The sequence below is a fragment of the Chiloscyllium plagiosum genome, unplaced genomic scaffold, assembly GCF_037043375.1.
Source record: "Chiloscyllium plagiosum isolate Xiang-an unplaced genomic scaffold, Cpla_swu_hap1 HiC_scaffold_25, whole genome shotgun sequence".
NCBI classification, from domain to species: Eukaryota; Metazoa; Chordata; class Chondrichthyes; order Orectolobiformes; family Hemiscylliidae; genus Chiloscyllium; species Chiloscyllium plagiosum.
Genome location: NW_028270163.1, coordinates 19901793 through 19919604, shown reverse-complemented (window position 1 = coordinate 19919604; position 17812 = coordinate 19901793).

Below are 17812 nucleotides of genomic sequence, written 5' to 3'. Positions count from 1 at the left end.
TGGTGCTTTGCCTTACATATCCAATAGTAACATGTGTAAATGGTGATACACTTACCTGATGTCAGTTAACTCTCACCCATTTTTTTTCCTAGGTACCAATACACTATGGCAGCACGGTGGCTCAGTGGTTAACACTGCAGCCTCACAGCACCAGGGGCCCAGGTTCAATTCCAGCCTTGGGTGACTGTCTGTGTGGTGTTTGTACATTCTCCCTGTGTCTGTATGGGGTTGCTCCGGTTTCCTCCCACAGTCCGAAGATGTGCAGGTCAGGTGGATTGGCCATGCTAAATTGCCCATAGTATTAGGTGCATCAGTCAGAGGGAGATGGGTCTGGGTGGATTACTCTTCAGAGGGTCAATGTGGACTTGTTAAGCTGAAGGGCCTGTTTCCACATTGTTGGTAATCTGATTTGACACACAGTTTACACCTATTCACCTTTGACCTTTAACCAGAGCATGGACTGTCATCCAAAGGTTCTTCTTTGTAGTGCCCTTCCTCACGGTGATTTTGGATTAAAAAATATGCTCCCTCTCAGTGTCTCGCACCAATACGTATGCTGCCTCAATACCTGAAAGGAATAGAAAAGGTTTCTTATTAAAGCATTGAATGAGATGGAGAATGAAATTGAGTTGTGGACTAAGTTAAAAATCACACAACACCAGGCTATATGCCAACAGGTTTATTTGAAAGTACAAGCTTCAGAGCACTGCTCCTTTTTTTGTCAGGTAACTAATGGGGCAGGATCATAGGACACAGAATTCTGGTGTTGCGTGATTTTTAATTTTGTCCACCCCAGTCCAACTCTGGCTCCTCCACAGCACACACTGTGAACAAAGACAGCTTTGAGATAGTTTGGTGTGGTGCTGATGGACAGAGAAGTCAGGAGTTTGCACATGATGGCTTATGGCTTGGACTATGGATCCCCAGATATGTCTGAGGAACGTTAGATGTCTTGGAGATGCCCATCATCTTGGGTGGATTTGAAACATGAAGGATGGAACTTCAGTTGGAATCCATACAGGCTTGGACAGAGCTGGAGACAGTAACTGAGGAATGAAATGTAGCTGGGCATGTGTTTCCTCTACTGCCAAGGAATATGAGGGACATATTCACCCTACCACCACCTGCGAGCATTCATGAACCACTGTCCATACATATGTTGTTACTCACCCCTATCCCCAGCACCTCACAACCACAGCTAGTCACATTGAACTCAAATGGTCAATGATTCTTGTGAATTTCATGGAAGCACATCTGAAAATGATTGCATTTGCTGGCACTATTCCTATAGTGAGATGAAATTTGCAGATTTTGTTACTTGTCCCATTGTCCATTTCCTCCTGTCCTCTGCTTGGTCCCTCCCCATGCATGGAAATATCACAGAAGGAAATTTGGAGTCTTGCCTAATTTGCTGCCCTTGTCTAGTTCAACAACGTCTGTGTTTCCAACTGCCCATGGTGATGTTGCTGCTTTCATGTAGAAAGTGCATTTAAGCTTTTCTGTATGTTTTCCATTTGTATTTTCTTGCTATCTTCCAGCTTGACCCTTATTTGCTTTCTCTGGCTCTCCCCTCCTCCATATCCCTTCTTTACCTCCCGGTGTCTATGTGTGTCACCCCTCTTGTATCACTGAGTGCTCAGCTGTTTCACGAAGACATGGCTGTCATGCTTTCAGGAGCAGCTGAGAATTTTAACAAGCGAATGGAGACACAGCAGGTACAAAACCTGAAGTGGGGTGGGGAGGGTCAAGATCAGAATGCAACTGGGTCATGCAAACAGCCACCCAGAAGAAAGAATCAATAATACTTGAAAATGGTGCAAACTGCTCTGACTAGACATGTCTATCTGAACAGCAACTCCATTATGACTGTACATTCATTTCCCAGTTTTACTGCTTTCTCATTCTCTTGCAGCCTGTGTGGTGTATGCCTGTTATCTGTGCTTGTCAGTAGAGGAAGCAAGAAACATGAAAGAAATTGGGTTCCCTTTAAGAAGGCAGGAATAAGGTATCATATGGAATTAACTGGACTTTTGGAATCCTTACATATTTGGGATATTGGAATATTTGCATGGTTTGCTAATTATCACAAAGACGCAGTGGCTCGTTAACTGAGAAACTTCCATTTTTAAATGTTTATGCTTTTCCCAACTTCTTAAAAAGTGAAAATTGATAGTACATTCAAGGTACAGATTCCATTCCAGTGTGACTTAGCAGAGACCAACACAGAGAATGCTAGATAAACTCAATGTGGCTGGCAACATTGGTGGAGAGAGAAACAGAGTTTACATTTTGAATCAGGTGTGACTCTTTATGAAATGTTACTTCTGATTAGATTCCCTACAATATGGAAACAGGCCCTCAGCCCAACATGACCCTCCAAAGAGTAACCCATTCCCCTACATTTGCCCCTGACTAATGTACCTAACACTATGGGCAATTTAGCATGGCCAATTCATCTAACCTGCACATCTTTGGACTGTAGAAAGAAACCCACGCAGAATGTGGAAACTCCACACAGTCGCCCAAGGCAGGAATTGAACCTGGGTCCGTGGCGTTGTCAGGCAGCAGTGCTAACCACTGAGCCATTATGCTGCTTTTCTCTCTGCATTTATTCTGAGTTTCTCCATTATTCTCTGTCTTTGTTGAAGAATGAGCAATTTACAGGAGCCAGGGGGTGTGATTGATGGCAATTTCAGGAAGGTAGAAAAACTGCAGATACAGCCAGATAGATGAGTTAACTCTAGGAAAGATAGGAGAGGAAGGCAGGTAATGTAGGAGTATCCTGTTGCTATCTCCATTTCAAATAACTGTACTGTTCTGGAAAATGTAGGGGGTGATGGACTCTCAGGGGAATGTAGCATTGACAGTCAGGTTCCTGTTACCAAGACTGGCTCTACCATAAGGAGGGATATGTCAGGTTCCAAGCAATCGATTATGACTGGGGACTACCCAGTTAGAGGCACAGACAGCTGTTCCCTAGGCATCAGAATGGTGTGTTGCCTCCATGATGCTAGCGTCAAGGATGTCTCAGACAGGGTGCAGAATATTCTCAAAGGGGAGTGTGACCACCAGGAGACCGTTGTTTCAAATGTCCAACACCCACAGTATTTTACTTTTGTTCACATTCCTTAACAAACACAGCAGAGTTCCATTTTATTTGCCACGAAAAGAAATTAATCTGCCTTTTTTTTCCCCATTAACATTAGCATCACAAGTTACAGAGATCAACTTTAAAAAAGAGCTTGGGAACACCTTTCAATTGTTAAATGAAGGGCATCAAAATATTTGATCTCGCTTATCATCAAGATAAACTGTTTGGTAACAAAAGGCTTATCCAAAAACTGTTACGATTACTTATAGTATCAAAGAGGTCCTCTGACTCCTCTGGTACAGATTAGGACACAGGCAGAAAAAACAACACAGATTAATTACAGAGATTTTGATGCAGAAAGTAGCTCAGGCTTGGTACCAGTTGGGACGGAACAAAGTTGAATAAAAGTCAAACTATTCAGTTGAATTCACATGCCTAACAGACAAGGAGAGACAAGGTACTGCATAAATAACTTGAAAATATACTTTCGAATGAAATGTGCCAAGTCAGAGTGATAATATAATGTTTAGAGGTTGATACCAAGGTTGAAATATTCTGCTTATCAACCAGCCTCAGACAAGTTATTTCCCAACTTCTGATGAATTGAGAAACAAAGTAGTTCACAAGCGTGTAACCATCATCGCTTTGTTTATCCCTCTCCAAGGTCTAATGATTTGTTGCTTTGTGTTGGCTCTTTTTTGACCTGTTGTCTTTCTTTTTGGTTGTCTAGTCACTCATCAGTGCCAAAGATGAACATTATGCCTTACTTGAATGAGAAATGTAAATTTAATTTAGGAAAGTTCTTTTTTAAAACAGTCCCCACATGCCATATAGTGAACAACCCGTGAAACTTTTCTGCAGTTGGCTACAGGCTTTACAGCATTAAGACGAACACGATCTTCAGTACAGGATAATGGTCGCTAGCAATTGATATTAGCAAGTCGCTCTGATTTCCAGCTGCATCTCTGTCTCATTGGACACTGCACAGAATTGTCAGCCCAAAAGTGGGTTGAATGAATTAGTTTCAGCCTCTCTTTTCAAGCTGCGAATTTTCTCCTCTCCCTCTTTTGAAATGAAGCCTTACAAAAATCAGTACACGAGCAAGGAACATTCTGCTGTTCTCTGTTTGCTGGTCATTAATGTAAAAACTTGACGATTGTGTTTCAAACTCCAAAAGTGGAGACTGGAGGATTTTTGATGCAGAAATGAATATAAACAGAAAACAATGAAAACATTGTCTTCAAATTTGTGCAACTTCATTATCCATATTTAAGGAAGCATATACTTTTATTGGATGCAGTATAGCGAAGCTTCACTAAATTAAGTCCTGGGATAAGAGGGTTATCCTATGATGAGAGACTGTGAAAATTGGGCCGATATTCACGGCAGTTATGAAGAATGAGAGATGATCTAATTGAAACACTGATGATTTTGAAGAGATTTGATAAGTTAGATACAGAGAGAACATTTCCACAGGTCAGAGAATCTAAAACATAGGGCTATCAGTTTCAAGATCGGGGTCAATCATTTTGGACTGGGATTGTTTCACCCAGAGAGCTGTATGCCTTGGAATTCTCTATCCCATCAAATTGTGGATGCCCCATCCTTGACTAGATTTAAGGTTAAGACAGACAAATTGCTGAACTCTCAGGGAACCCTTGCAGGAAGCTGATAGGAAAATGGAGTTGAAGCCTAGGATCAGCCATGTTGGTTACGAATGGTAGAGCAGGCTTGGCTTACTTCCAATGGAGGTGAGAAAGCACCACGGGTTTGCTACACCACCACCTCACCTAATTAACTGCATTTCCTATTCCCAATTTCACCACATCAGCACTGTCAGAAAAGATTCCTTCACTAACATGTGAGTGGCAGGAGCTTCCTTCACTACAGGCCAATCCTAGCACTTGTCTTCTACAGAAGGCTGGACAGTCTGATGGAAATAATGACCAAAATGGATCAGCTTCAGGAGACAGTGAAGCATCTCATTGAAACCTATTTGGCCAGTTTTACACTGGGGCCAAGGAGACTCAAAAGCTTTGGAGATCTTAAGAGAGTCTAGGCTTGGCTTTCATGTAGCCTTAAATATTCTTCGTCTTAACAGGAATACTGTTGACAATGCAACACTTTATGTCTCTAATGGTTGGGTGCACAGGGACCCTGACATTAGGTATAAATAAAAATATTTAAGTTTTAAAATTTTACTTTTAATAATCCTTAAAAATCTTAATTAAAGTGCTGGTGTGCACCCTATCCATCTCCAGGCCCAAAGCAATCCTCACACTGATCTGGGGACAGCAGGTTTGGTCCTTTTTAATTTGCAGCACTTCCTGGGTCTTTAAGATCTTTCTTTCACTATATATTGTGCAGCTTTTATGCTAGTCCATGATTGGGAATGAAGTAAAGCCATTAAGTTCAGCAGCAGATTCCTGTGATTGGCTTGAAGTATCCATCAGTTTCAACAACGCCTGCTCACTGATAGATCAACAATTACTTGCTTCAAGTGTGGATGAATTTAGAAGAAGCTAGGCCTTCCTGGTTGAACAATGTTGGGCTCAGTTTTACCAAAGGTCAGATAAATATCAATTTTGGGAAGTCTCATGGAGGATTTTTCTCCTTGAGCCCTAGCAACTTATTTCATGCAAACCCCTGCTGCTCATCTTGCTGTGTAAACACATATCTTTACAGTGCTGCATTTGAACTATCATGTGCTCACCAGTGGCCTGGGCCTTCAGGATTCCCTCGCCAATGCATTATTTAAAACCCAGCTGGATACAGCAGGAATAGCCCTTCACAGTACACACGATGTTTCTGAGTGTATTCAGTGACATTTCATTGGAAATAGAATCACACATCACCATTCCCAGTCTGACAACTAAACTCCTTCACTTGACTGCGGGCTACTCGCCTTAGACTTTGAGACATGTCCACTCGGTTGAAGCACATTCAGTTTGCTGAAGGCATAAGCTTTTGGCGCAGGGCTTAGCTGTAACATTGATGTAGCACAGTGCTGTACAGCAAGATGTCTGGTCATTGTTGGCAACCTTGACAAGCTGTCTGGCTTCATGTCTGCTCTAAAAGCCAAGAAAGAATGCAGCAAAGAAGTGCTGTGAGACGTTGCAATTTCTGAATGAGGCAGCAATGTGAAAAAAGGCAAGCCAAGGGAAAGAGGTAGTGAGAATCCAAGCAAGCACAAAGTAGGGAGTAGTAAGAAAACAAGCTGAGAGCCCTAAGAAGCACTCTGTTCTGATGCATTAGGTGAGTGCCCATCCCGATGCACAATGTGTTCTGGCAGCAATATTGCAATGTCAGGATGAAATCCAAAGTTCAGCATTGCAGTGCTGACTTGTATTCAAAGTAAGCCAAACTGGTGCCATGATGATGAGGTGAGGCTGGTGCACACGTCTGATGCCAACCTCCATGGTCAAAGGTTGCAAGCTGTCACTGCCCATGGGGCATGCCCTGAGATGCTGGGGGCTGCCGGCCAAGATGAAGACTCGGAGGAGCCAGCAGTGAGCTTGAGCTGCCAGGTACCCGCCCAGCATTTTGTGTGAGGAACTGTCAGCATTAGGTCTCCATGCACAACCTGGTAAAATAGTAACCTGTACGTCAATGTGGCAGATTAGATAGTAATGAGATGTTAATGTCTGTTCAGAGGCTGGGAAGATTCCGCCCATCAAGATTTAGATGCCTGTGTTACATATAGGTGTAGATTGCCGAGGAATTAGAAAGGATAACATAGATAAAGAAATAATTAGAAGGTCAGTAATACTGAAAGAAGATTACCTGTTCAGGATGGAATGCATCTGTGTGGTGAAGACAAGTAATAGGGGAAAATTTACATGTTCAAGCCATAACTTTCCAAACTTCCTTAATTAAGGAAGTGGTGTCAGAGAACCGAAAGATTTCAAATTTTCAGTCCTATGACAGAAAAAGGGTATTGAAAAAGGGTAAAGAATACAGAGCTGCCAGACAAACTTAAATGTTTGGGCAACATGTGGAGACAAGAGTCCAGGACAAAATTAGTTTGTACGTGGTAGAAGGTGGGTTGGTAAATGGAAGCTCGCACAAACTTGTTAAACACAAATTGAGTTTCAATAATTTGAACAAGTTCTTTGATGAAACAGTGGCAAAGATTGGTGTCTTTGATGTTGCGTATATAGATTTTCAAAAGGCATTTGCTCAAGTACAACATAATAGAATTGTTATCATAATTGAAGACAATGGGATTAAAGGGGTTGTGTTGTATAGGACAATATCGACAATACAGTGGGGCAGAAAGCTGAGAGTTGATGGGAAGTATTGATTTTCAGACTGGAGAAGCTTTGCAGTGATATCCCTTGCTCAACATTAGAACTAGTTTTTGTGACTGCATTAATAAACTGGGCATTGAAATGCAAGGAATAATTTTAAAGTTATAGATAATATAAAATTCAAAAATTGAGTCAACAGTGAAGAGGATTGCAATAGACTTCAGGAGGACATAGATAGACTGGTGAAATGAACAGACACATGGAAGATGTTATTTAACATACTGAAGTATGATACGATATCCCATTTCCTTTACTGTTCCAAACCTAGGAACTTTCCTCTGGTAGCACTATAGGAGTGTCTGTACCACATGGAATGCAGTTGTTCAAGAGGCTGCTTACAACCACCATCTCACAGGCAATAAATGATAGTGACATCAACATCTCATGAACGAATAGAGATATAAAAAGAGATACCATCAATTATATTATGACACCATCTCTTATTTGAAAAGAACCTTTGCTGTTCTCCATTTCTCTTCATTTGATTCATAGAGACCTTCAACCCAGTGAGTCTGTGCATGTTGAAAACAAGCATCTAACTGTTCTAGGAAACTCGAAATGTCGAACAGTGTTTTAAATTACAGACATTTACTTTATAATCTTTCTGAAATCACCAAATCAAGTACACATGAAAAGCAGTTTGAAAGACTTTTGTCCTTTTATTTTGAAGGACTAAAGTTGTGGTATAAATATAAGACAAGCATTTCTGCTTTTTTTTTATTAAACTGATGATTCATTCTTGCTTCTAAGTAATCTTATTTCTATAATAAACCTTTGTTACATTTTTTAGCCTGAACAGATGTTTCCTGTTGATTCAGGGGCATTTGGAGCATGTAACATTTGAATTGAATCAATTCCAATGGAAGAGGACCTCATTACCATGCTATCTCAGCTATTTTGCTTAGATTTGTCTATGAACGCCAATCTCTGTATTGAGCACAAGAACAAAAAAACACTGGAAAGGAATCTGAACCATGTCAACTTACATATTATTTAAAAAAATGTGCATGCTGCTTTTAACTTCATAAACAAAAGGGGTGTCAAAATTTATCCAAGAAGGTATTACCCTGGCACCTCATGGCATCTGCCATCTCTGCGAGTACATGATTCAGTGCAAGTTTTGTTTGAGGAACTTAATTGACACTAATCCTTCTTTGTCAATAATTAATCTAATGGTCAGTGGTGTAGGATTGAACACCATAGTTTCTTTACAGAAGAGGCAACATTTTCATTGAACAGTATAGTTTGTTGCATGACTGCAATCAGTACAATTACAAGTCAGATGTAATTCCGAAGATACTTGGGAATTACACAGAACATATAGAGTTATAGAGTCATACAGCATGGAAATAGCTCCTTTGGTCCAACTAGTCCAAGCTGACAAATTAACTAGTCCCACGAGTTCACATCACTCCAAGCTTTTCCTATTTATCTACTTATCCGAATACCTTTTAAATATTTTAATTGCATCTGCATCCACCACTTCCTTTGACAGTTCATTCCACACAGTAACTCTCTGTGTTAAAAAAATTGCCTCTCATGTCCCTGATAAGTCTTTCACCTCTCACCTTAAAAATATGCTCCCTAGTTTTGAACTCCCCTACCTTAGAGAAAAGACATTCGCTATTCACCTTATCGATGCTCCTTCTTTAAATACCATACAACACCAGGTTATAATCCAACAGGTTTTATTGGAAGCACTAGCTTTCAAAGTGCTGCTCCTTCATCAGGTGGTTGTCACAAACACTTGATGAAGGAGCAGAGCTACAAAAGCTAGTGCTTCCAAATAAACCTGTTGCACCATAACCTGGTGTTGTGTGATGTATTAACTTTGTACATCCCAGTCCAACATCAGTACCTCCAAATTATGCTCCTTATGGTTTTATAAAGCTTATATCCCTCAACCTCCTATACTCCAGTGAGAAAGGTCTGAGCCTACTCAGCTTATTTTTATAACTCAAATCCTCCATTTCCAGCAACAAGCTGGTAAATCTTTTCTGAACCCTCTCCTGTTTAATAATATCCTTCCATAACAGGGTGACCAGAACTGCAGTACTCCAGAAGAGGCCTCACCAATGTCCTGTACAACCGCATCATGACATCCCAACTCCTATATCAAAGGTCTGTGCAATGAAGGCAAGTGTGCTCATTGCCTTTTTAACCATACTGTGAAGCCTACTGTAGAACTCTGTGTCTTCACTCACTGTTTGTGTGTGACATCAACAGAATGGGTAAAACTCAATGCAACAAATGCTTCAGAACAATTAACTTGTGCATTATCATATGTTTCATTACAAGAGAAAGTGCTTAATTCTACATTCATTTAGTTTTATTGTATGTATTATTTAATGTATTACTTATGCAGTTCCACTTCCCCTTTTACTGTGACAACTGGCTGTTAGCCTGCCGTCTGCATTATTTCAGGCAATTCATTTTTGTTATTCAAGGGAATGTTCAAAAGTGATTGAAAGTCTTAAGTATTGCACAGTGTGTCTAGTCATAAAGGCAGAAATGTTTCACAAACTGGGTATAAAAAGCTGCATTGGTTAAAAAAAACTTACCAGAAGAAGCAGTAAGGGAGTGAACAAATGAGCCTAAAGTTAAACCTATTTATTGGCAACTGAGCAGAGATCTTGACCTTGATCAAAACATTTGTAGTTTTTTATGATTCTTTGAACGATACTCTTGGGTCTGATGTTGGACCTGACTAGGTATGTTTATTCTGTGGGTTGGCTTGAATAGAGGTTCAAATACCTTTAAATATAGTTTTGTTTGGCACATTGTTAATGATGCAATCACAGTTTTAGCAACGGTGCCACTAAGACCAGGCCCAACCTCAGGAAAAAAGCAGACTGAAAGTAAATGATTGAGGTGCTTACTACAGCACACACAAGCTGTATTGTGAAGGATTGATCTTGTGTTTTTGCCATTGCGCCACTCAGGCTCGATCCTGTGAATTAAAATGAATTGTTTTCCCCTATGGGGAGCTGAAATGTTTATTAATGTGAAGAAAGTGCCTGTTGTATATGATCACAACTTCTTTTACTCCAGTTTTCCATTTGCTAATGAAAACATTCTTGACGATAGACATTTTTCATAGATGTGGGCAGTGTGAACTCATGGCCTCCACTGACAGCATTATAAGTAAATACCGCAAGTACATCTAAGCTGTTATTTCCTTTAAGTCAAGCATAAACTCTGTACTACAATTTTAAACAAAAGCAAATCTAAACTAATAAAAGGGAAAAATGATTATCTGAGTTAAAAATTAAGAAAACTGCAAATATAGGAAAACTGAAATAAAAAAGAAAATGGTAAACATACACAGTAGATTCTTCAATACCTTAAGAAAAATAAGCAATTTAAGGTGTAGGCAATTCAACATAACTGAGAGTGAGTTTTGATGAAAGGTGCAAACTTTTAAAGGACAACATGTTTTTATGTGGGCTCTGATGAACCAGACATTTCAATGAAAAGATTTCAACATGTCCTGATCTCCTTCAAATCTAATGATCTAACAACCATCGCGTGGTCACTCATGTGTAAAGATTTTTATTACATGTGCTCATTGATATTGGAAGAGGTTAGCTTTATCGCAGTTATCAGTAGAGGCTCTTGTGATGCAGTGGTAGTGTCCTGAGCTCTGGACCAGAAAGTCTGGTTCACATTCAATATGCCAGCCATGGAGGTATGCCATAAGATGTCTGAACAGCTTGGGTTAAAAACATACATACCACAGGTAACAATCAGAGACCAGAATCTGAAAACTGCTTAACTGTGGTGCAGAGTCGAAAACTGTGGGGCTGGAAAAGTACAGTAGGTCAGGCAGCAACTGAGGAACAGGAGAATCGATGTTTCAGGTATAAGCCTTTCATCAGGAATGTGCCCGACATTTCGATTTTCCTGTTCCTCGAGTGCTGCTTGACCTGCTGTGCTTTTCCAGTGTTACACTTTTCAACTCTGATCTCCAACATCTGCTGTTGTCACTTTCTCCTTAACTGTGGTGCAGAGCAGCACAGTGGCTCAGGGATTAGCACTGCTGCCTCACAGCATCAGGGATCCAGGTTTGAATCCACCCTCGGGTGACTGTCTGTGTGGAGTTTGCACATTCTCCCCGTGTCTGCGTGGGCTTCCTCCACGTGCTCCAATTTTCTCCCACAGTCCAAAGATGTGCAGGTTAGGTGGATTGACCATGCTAAATTGCCTAGCATGTCCAGGGATGTACGGACCAGGTGGATTAGCCATGGGCAATGCATGTTAGAGGGTAGGATAGAGAGAAAGGTCTGGTTGGGATGCTTTTGGGAGGGTTGGTGTGGACTTGATTGGCTGAATGGCCTGTTTCCATATTGCAGGGATTCGATGTGTCATATATATCAGTCCCTACTTAATTACAGTGAAGCTGCACCAAAGCATGTGAGGGGAACATGATTTAATGATTCTGACTGCTAATAACATTGAAACAGAGCTCTCTGTTAATATTCCAAAGGATTGACTTTAAAGTGACACATTGTGGGACTGCTGTTATGCCAAATTTGGTGTAATAAAGGACTGGGGACAGCGAAAGCAGGAACAGTGAGTAAATTAAAGAGGGTGAGGATGAGAGTGGGAACAGATTGAGCCCAGTGAAATGGTGCTATGAATATAATATTAAACCATTTGGCACAAATGCCAGAAGATGGAAGTTGGAATATCTGCCTTTTGATGATTTAGTCAAGTCATCTAACTTACCATTGATTCAATTTAGCAGCTTCTTGTTTTGCAAATCAGAGATTCCTTTGAATCAATGCAAAAATAATTGTATAATAAGTTTAGGGTGCAAGTTGACGCCAGAAGGAGCAAGGGGCAAAATTCAATAACTTTCAATTGGCAGCAGATTTACAATAATTGACCTACATATATTTCACCCATCATAAGCAATATTCTAATATCATGATGTTAATTTGCTTCAGAAACAAAAACAGAAATTGCCAGAAAGGCTCAGCTTCTGTGAAGGAAAATCAAAGTTAACATTTCAAATCCAGTGACCCTTCCTCAGAACTGTAAATTTGCATGTTTGCCCTGTATGGACAATGCTAAAAATATGTTTGAATGAATGCATGTCTCAGCAGGGAATTCCCATTATCAATGGTTAATGCCATTTAAAGCTAGCCTGGATGCTGACAGCCAACATGCACACTCTCACAATCACAGAATTGTTACTCTGCAAAAAGACACCATTCAATACATCCCATTCTTATAAAAGGGATCTCAGGGCACTTTTTCATGCAGAGGGTAGCGCAAGTATGGAATGAGCTGCCAGAGGAAGTGGTGGAGGCTGGTACAATTACAACATTTAAAGGGCAGCTGGATGGGTATACGAATAGGAAGGTTTCAGAAGGATATGGACCAAGTACCAAGCAAATGGGACTAGATTAGGTTAGGATATCTAGTCGGCATAGACAAGTTGGATCGAAGGGTCTGTTTCTGTGCTGTACACCTCTATGACTCTATGACTCTAAGTGAAGGAACGTTGTCCTAGCTTTGTTCAAATGCAACCCATCCAGCTTGTTCCTGTGCAATCTACCCCAAAGCCAATCCCAGTGTTCCAGGAATCTAAAGCTCTCCATCCTGAACCATCTTCCCTGCTTGACATTTATCTGCATTCTCCTTCTGTTTCAGTGGTTCCTTGTAAGTGACACTGCCTATAAACTGAAGATTGTTACATTTGAGATCTTGCTGCTAGTTTTCTACCTGGTTTGCTAGATTTGGATTGTAGGACCATATATTCCTTCCTGCCCAAGACAATAGTATCAATGTGAACCACAACTTTTTAGATTAGATTCCCTACAGTATGGAACCAGGCCCTTCAGCCCAACAAGTCCACACTGACCTTCCAAAGAGTAACCCACTCAGACCCATTCCTCTACCTTATATTTACCCCTGACTAATGTACCTTACACTATGGGCAGTTTAGCATGGCCAGTTCACCTGACCGGCACATCTTTGGATTGTGGGAGGAAACCCAAGCACCCAGAGAAAACCTACGCAGACACAGGGAGAATATGCAAACTCCACATACAGTCGCCAGAGGTGGGAATCAAACCCAGGTCCCTGGTGTTGTGCTAACCACTGAGCCACCATGCCACCCATTCTAGCTGTTTATCCACTCCCAGAAGAACGTTACTCTGCAACATCCTTAGCCAGACATTATCTCAACTTCAATTCCTTAACTGCTCTGCAAAATTCATATCCACAGTTAATAGTTTGTGTCTAATGATTACCATGACTGTTGATTGTTGAGAAAAACTCATTCACTAATGTCCTTTAGGGAAGGAAGCTTCCATCCTTACCTGCTCTGGATTACATGTGACTCCATACCCACAGCAAGGTGGTTAACTCTTCACTGCCCTCTGGGCAATTAGGGATACGGCAATAGATGCTGGCCTAGCCATCATTGTGCACATCCCATGAATAAATTTTAAAATGCCACTCCTGAGTCATAGGCTGCAGATGGTAAGCATGTCTGTCTTGCTTTTACAGTTCCCCTCATGATAAACCATGCAGCTTTCTCCATTCAGAAAGCCAACTATTACAAACTGGCCAACCAATAATGGAAGAGCTAAACATGGAGTATTGGGAAGATAATGATGAGATTGAAACCGTCATCACTCATTCTCACACCTGGAGCCACCAGCTCAAATACTGGCCTTGTGACATCCATTAGAGAATAGATTAGAATCAAGATCAGCACAGGATGAGACACCACAATGAATCAGTCCATATTCTGGTGAATATTCCAGGGCAGTTCAGACAGCAGTAGCATTGTTTCACCATGTTAATGGTTTTCTCTGCCACATTTTGTCTGGCTTTCATTATATGCACACTGCCTGTGTAGTTATGCACCAGGGTCACGAGCAATGGTCTCAATGGAGAGAGCCTGCCACCCAATAGCTGTTCCTTGGACTATTGTGGTATCTTGAATGCAGATGGTCTGTAACTACCACAGAAGAAGTGGATCATGATTGCTGTCAGGATACCCATCATTGCCTGTTATAAATCGCTGCATATGCCCACACTGTGGTTGGACTTTGATGGAGTGGAATTCCCTTTGATTTCTATACATCTTAGAGTTAGCAGTCACAAAGCAACATGTGGACAATTAATGGTGGCCAGACCATGGTGAAACCTACAATCTAAATATTTGCTCCATCTGTTTCCATCTGGTAAGAGGGAATGAAATGAATTGAGCTCTCTCAGAAGCCAGAGCTAGTACAACAATACTTGGAAAATGGTGAGATGTCACACAGATTGCCTAAATAAAGTCTAGAGCTTAACCTAAAGATCTGAAGGGTTATTCCTAACTGAGTTTCAGGTGCATGCAGTGCTTGCTGAATATCCTGCTGGATAACCATCTCTGTTGGAAGACTTCTCCCTCTTCCAGCAATTTGCTCTGCTCTTTGTTGCTACTGCTTGCTATACTATAGATCAACAGGGGGTGAGTTTACATCTCGGAACAGATAACTTGAGAGGAATTTTGAAGTTGGGACAGTCTTGCAACATGTACGAACCACTTCCAGTGGAAATTGCCAAACACTTCCACAATATCAGCAATAACCACTAGAAACTAATCAGCAACTAACCAGAGACTGGCTGATTTTCCCTTTAATTAGAGATGTTTGGGTTGAGGTAAAGGGGCTGGGAGAGAGAAGAGGGGAGGTGACAATCCTTTCTGCTGCTGAATGGATGTTCAAATTTGAGAGGGTTAAACAATGGTATTAGCTGGAACATTGTGTTCCAGAGTAAAAGTGCTGGCATTAACTCATGGTTACCACAAATTGACTTCACAATCTGCTTACTTATTTCCCGCAAACGTTCCCTGCATGCATACCAATTCTTTCACCAAAATGGTATCTGGCATGGTTTGAACCAGAAGTCTGCACAGGTACCACAAATACCAGTTTGAAGCCAAAATGCCACTTGTGTACTGAAAGTGTAGACACTAAGAGGTTGAATTTTCCACTCTGGGAATTAATTGTGAATTGACCATCAGGATCCCTTCACTGCCAGAACAATCAGGCCCAAATTACAGTGTGGGTGGGTTGAATGAATGAGAATAAATAAGGCAGTTTTACTCATTGTCTCCATTTTTGTTCTCATACCCTAACTGTCATATCCTGGCATCAGTCATTCCCACCTTTAACTACTAAAAACTTTAGTTAGTAAATTTATACTGAGTGAATATTACTGTACAGGTATGGCATAACTTCACATAAAATTATTTTATGTGCAGCACAATAATTATCTTATTTCATTAAACGTATGCTTTGTATTTTATCACCAATGGATACTTTTTTTCAAATTCAGTTGCTGTTATGTCGACAAATGCCGCAGTGAATTGGAGCTGTTGGTGTGGGAGGAATGTTTGTGAAGAAACATTCCGACTCTTCTTCCAATGCAAATACCAAAGTAAATAGTCAGATGTTTAGTTTAATGTCTTATCCTATTGATGGTATTTCTGACAATAAAATGCACCCCCAACAATGCACTAAAATATCAGCCTCAACCATATGGTTCAAGTTGGCAAAGAATATGAACTGACAGTCTTCTGGCAGAGGGGTGACCAACTGAGTCATTGCTGGGAGGTAAAACAAAGCTAAAACCAAAATGCTATTTGTGTCAAGTTTCTGACTTGGGAAACAGTCACTCTGCTTAACATCTAAAACTTACATATAGTACCCACAGAATTGGCTTAAATACAGGAAAAAGATCATTATTGATCTGGAAAGCAGATACAAATGCTCAAAATCTAGTAGAAAGAAAAGGCTGATCAAACCTGTTGTGTATGTAAATGGTTCTGAAAGGGTTAACCTTGAGGACTGCACGAGCGCCACTCAATGTGATAATGTCATACTAGTTTGACTGGACATTAGGCAGAACAATCTCAGGGAGTGAGATCCATTATTGCAAAGATCCCCTCATTAGTTCATTGACAGAGCATTATTAACAATGTAACTAGCTAACATGCAATAGGCTCCATGTTATTTAAGACTGGAGGCTCTTGCTTTGACTCAATCGTAACTGAATCTCTACCATTGTAAACACTCTTATTAGCAATGTAACATGCGTTTAATTGTTATTATGCAATAAATTACATCTTAGTTAAGCCTCTTATTAAGACTCAATAGAAGCTGATCCTCCATCACTATAAATAAATTAGGCCTTTATCCCTTCACTGTTTCATCACGCAGCATTGCCCTTTGATGTGGAGGGCACAGCTTGTCACTGGCCATTTGGGTGTTTCTTTTCTTCCTGGTGGTGAAAATTGAAAAAAGATTTGTACACCTTGTGTCTTTCACTGTGTCTCACACACAACATGGGTGCTGGGGAAAAATAAGCACTACCGCAGTTAGGCGGGAGTGTGGGGATAAGCAAGAAAAAAGAAAAATAAACAAGAGTTGGTGAAAATATGAAAAAAAAAGAACAGGAGGGTCAGATATCCTAAAAAAGAAAAAAGAATAACAGAAATAAATAAATAGCTTCGGCCCTTAGAGCCAGTCAAAAATAAGATGATTGGTGTAAGCATTTTTCAATCCACAGGACCTACACATGCATTCGTCTTCCTCTTTCCAATGCTGACTGACGAGCACTATCACACCAGCATTTTCATGTTGCTACTTTTGTTATTGAAGTCACTTCTGGTTGTTCGTTCTGCATTCTCTATCTGGTTTGCATTAAGTTTCTGTTTAGGATGAGAAGAGTCAGATTGCTTCATTGTGAAATTTGGATCTTTGAAAGACCACTTGGCATCTTTTCCCAAGTACCTGCACACGCTGTACTTTTCAGATGTGGAACAGTTTCATAAAAGCAACCCACAGGGTGTGGCTGAGGAGACCATGTTCCCTTAGCCATGATATAATCTCTACAATTTGAGTCAGAAAAATTGCAGGCTTTTTTTGTGTTTTGTCATCTTGTCTCTCGAGCCTTTATCTATAAATGGAGAGCTTGCTTGGTTTGGAAAGGATTCAGAAAAGTTGGTGCAGGGAGGGAGGTATTTGACTGAGCTTTCATGTGGTTGGTTCATAAGTTTTCTCTTTGTATTTAATGATGATGTTATCATAATGCAAGAATCTCCACCAAAACAACCTTAATCCAGCAGGGAAGGCATGAAGTGATGTAATGAGAGTGAGCGGGTATTGAGAAGGACAGTAAGGGAGCAGATGGTGGGGTCGAAGTCCTGACATCGAGACCGACAGCAGGAGTCGACCGCCCCCCCCCCTCCCCTTCAAATGATGGTGGGTTTGGGCTGGCATATTCCTGGCAGTAGCCAAAGAAGCAGCCAGCATGGGGCCTACTGTGATTATTAAGGATGGCGGCTCTCCCACAGAAGACCTGCCAGTTCAATGGGAGGGCCAGCAGCTCAGTGGTGCCCCCA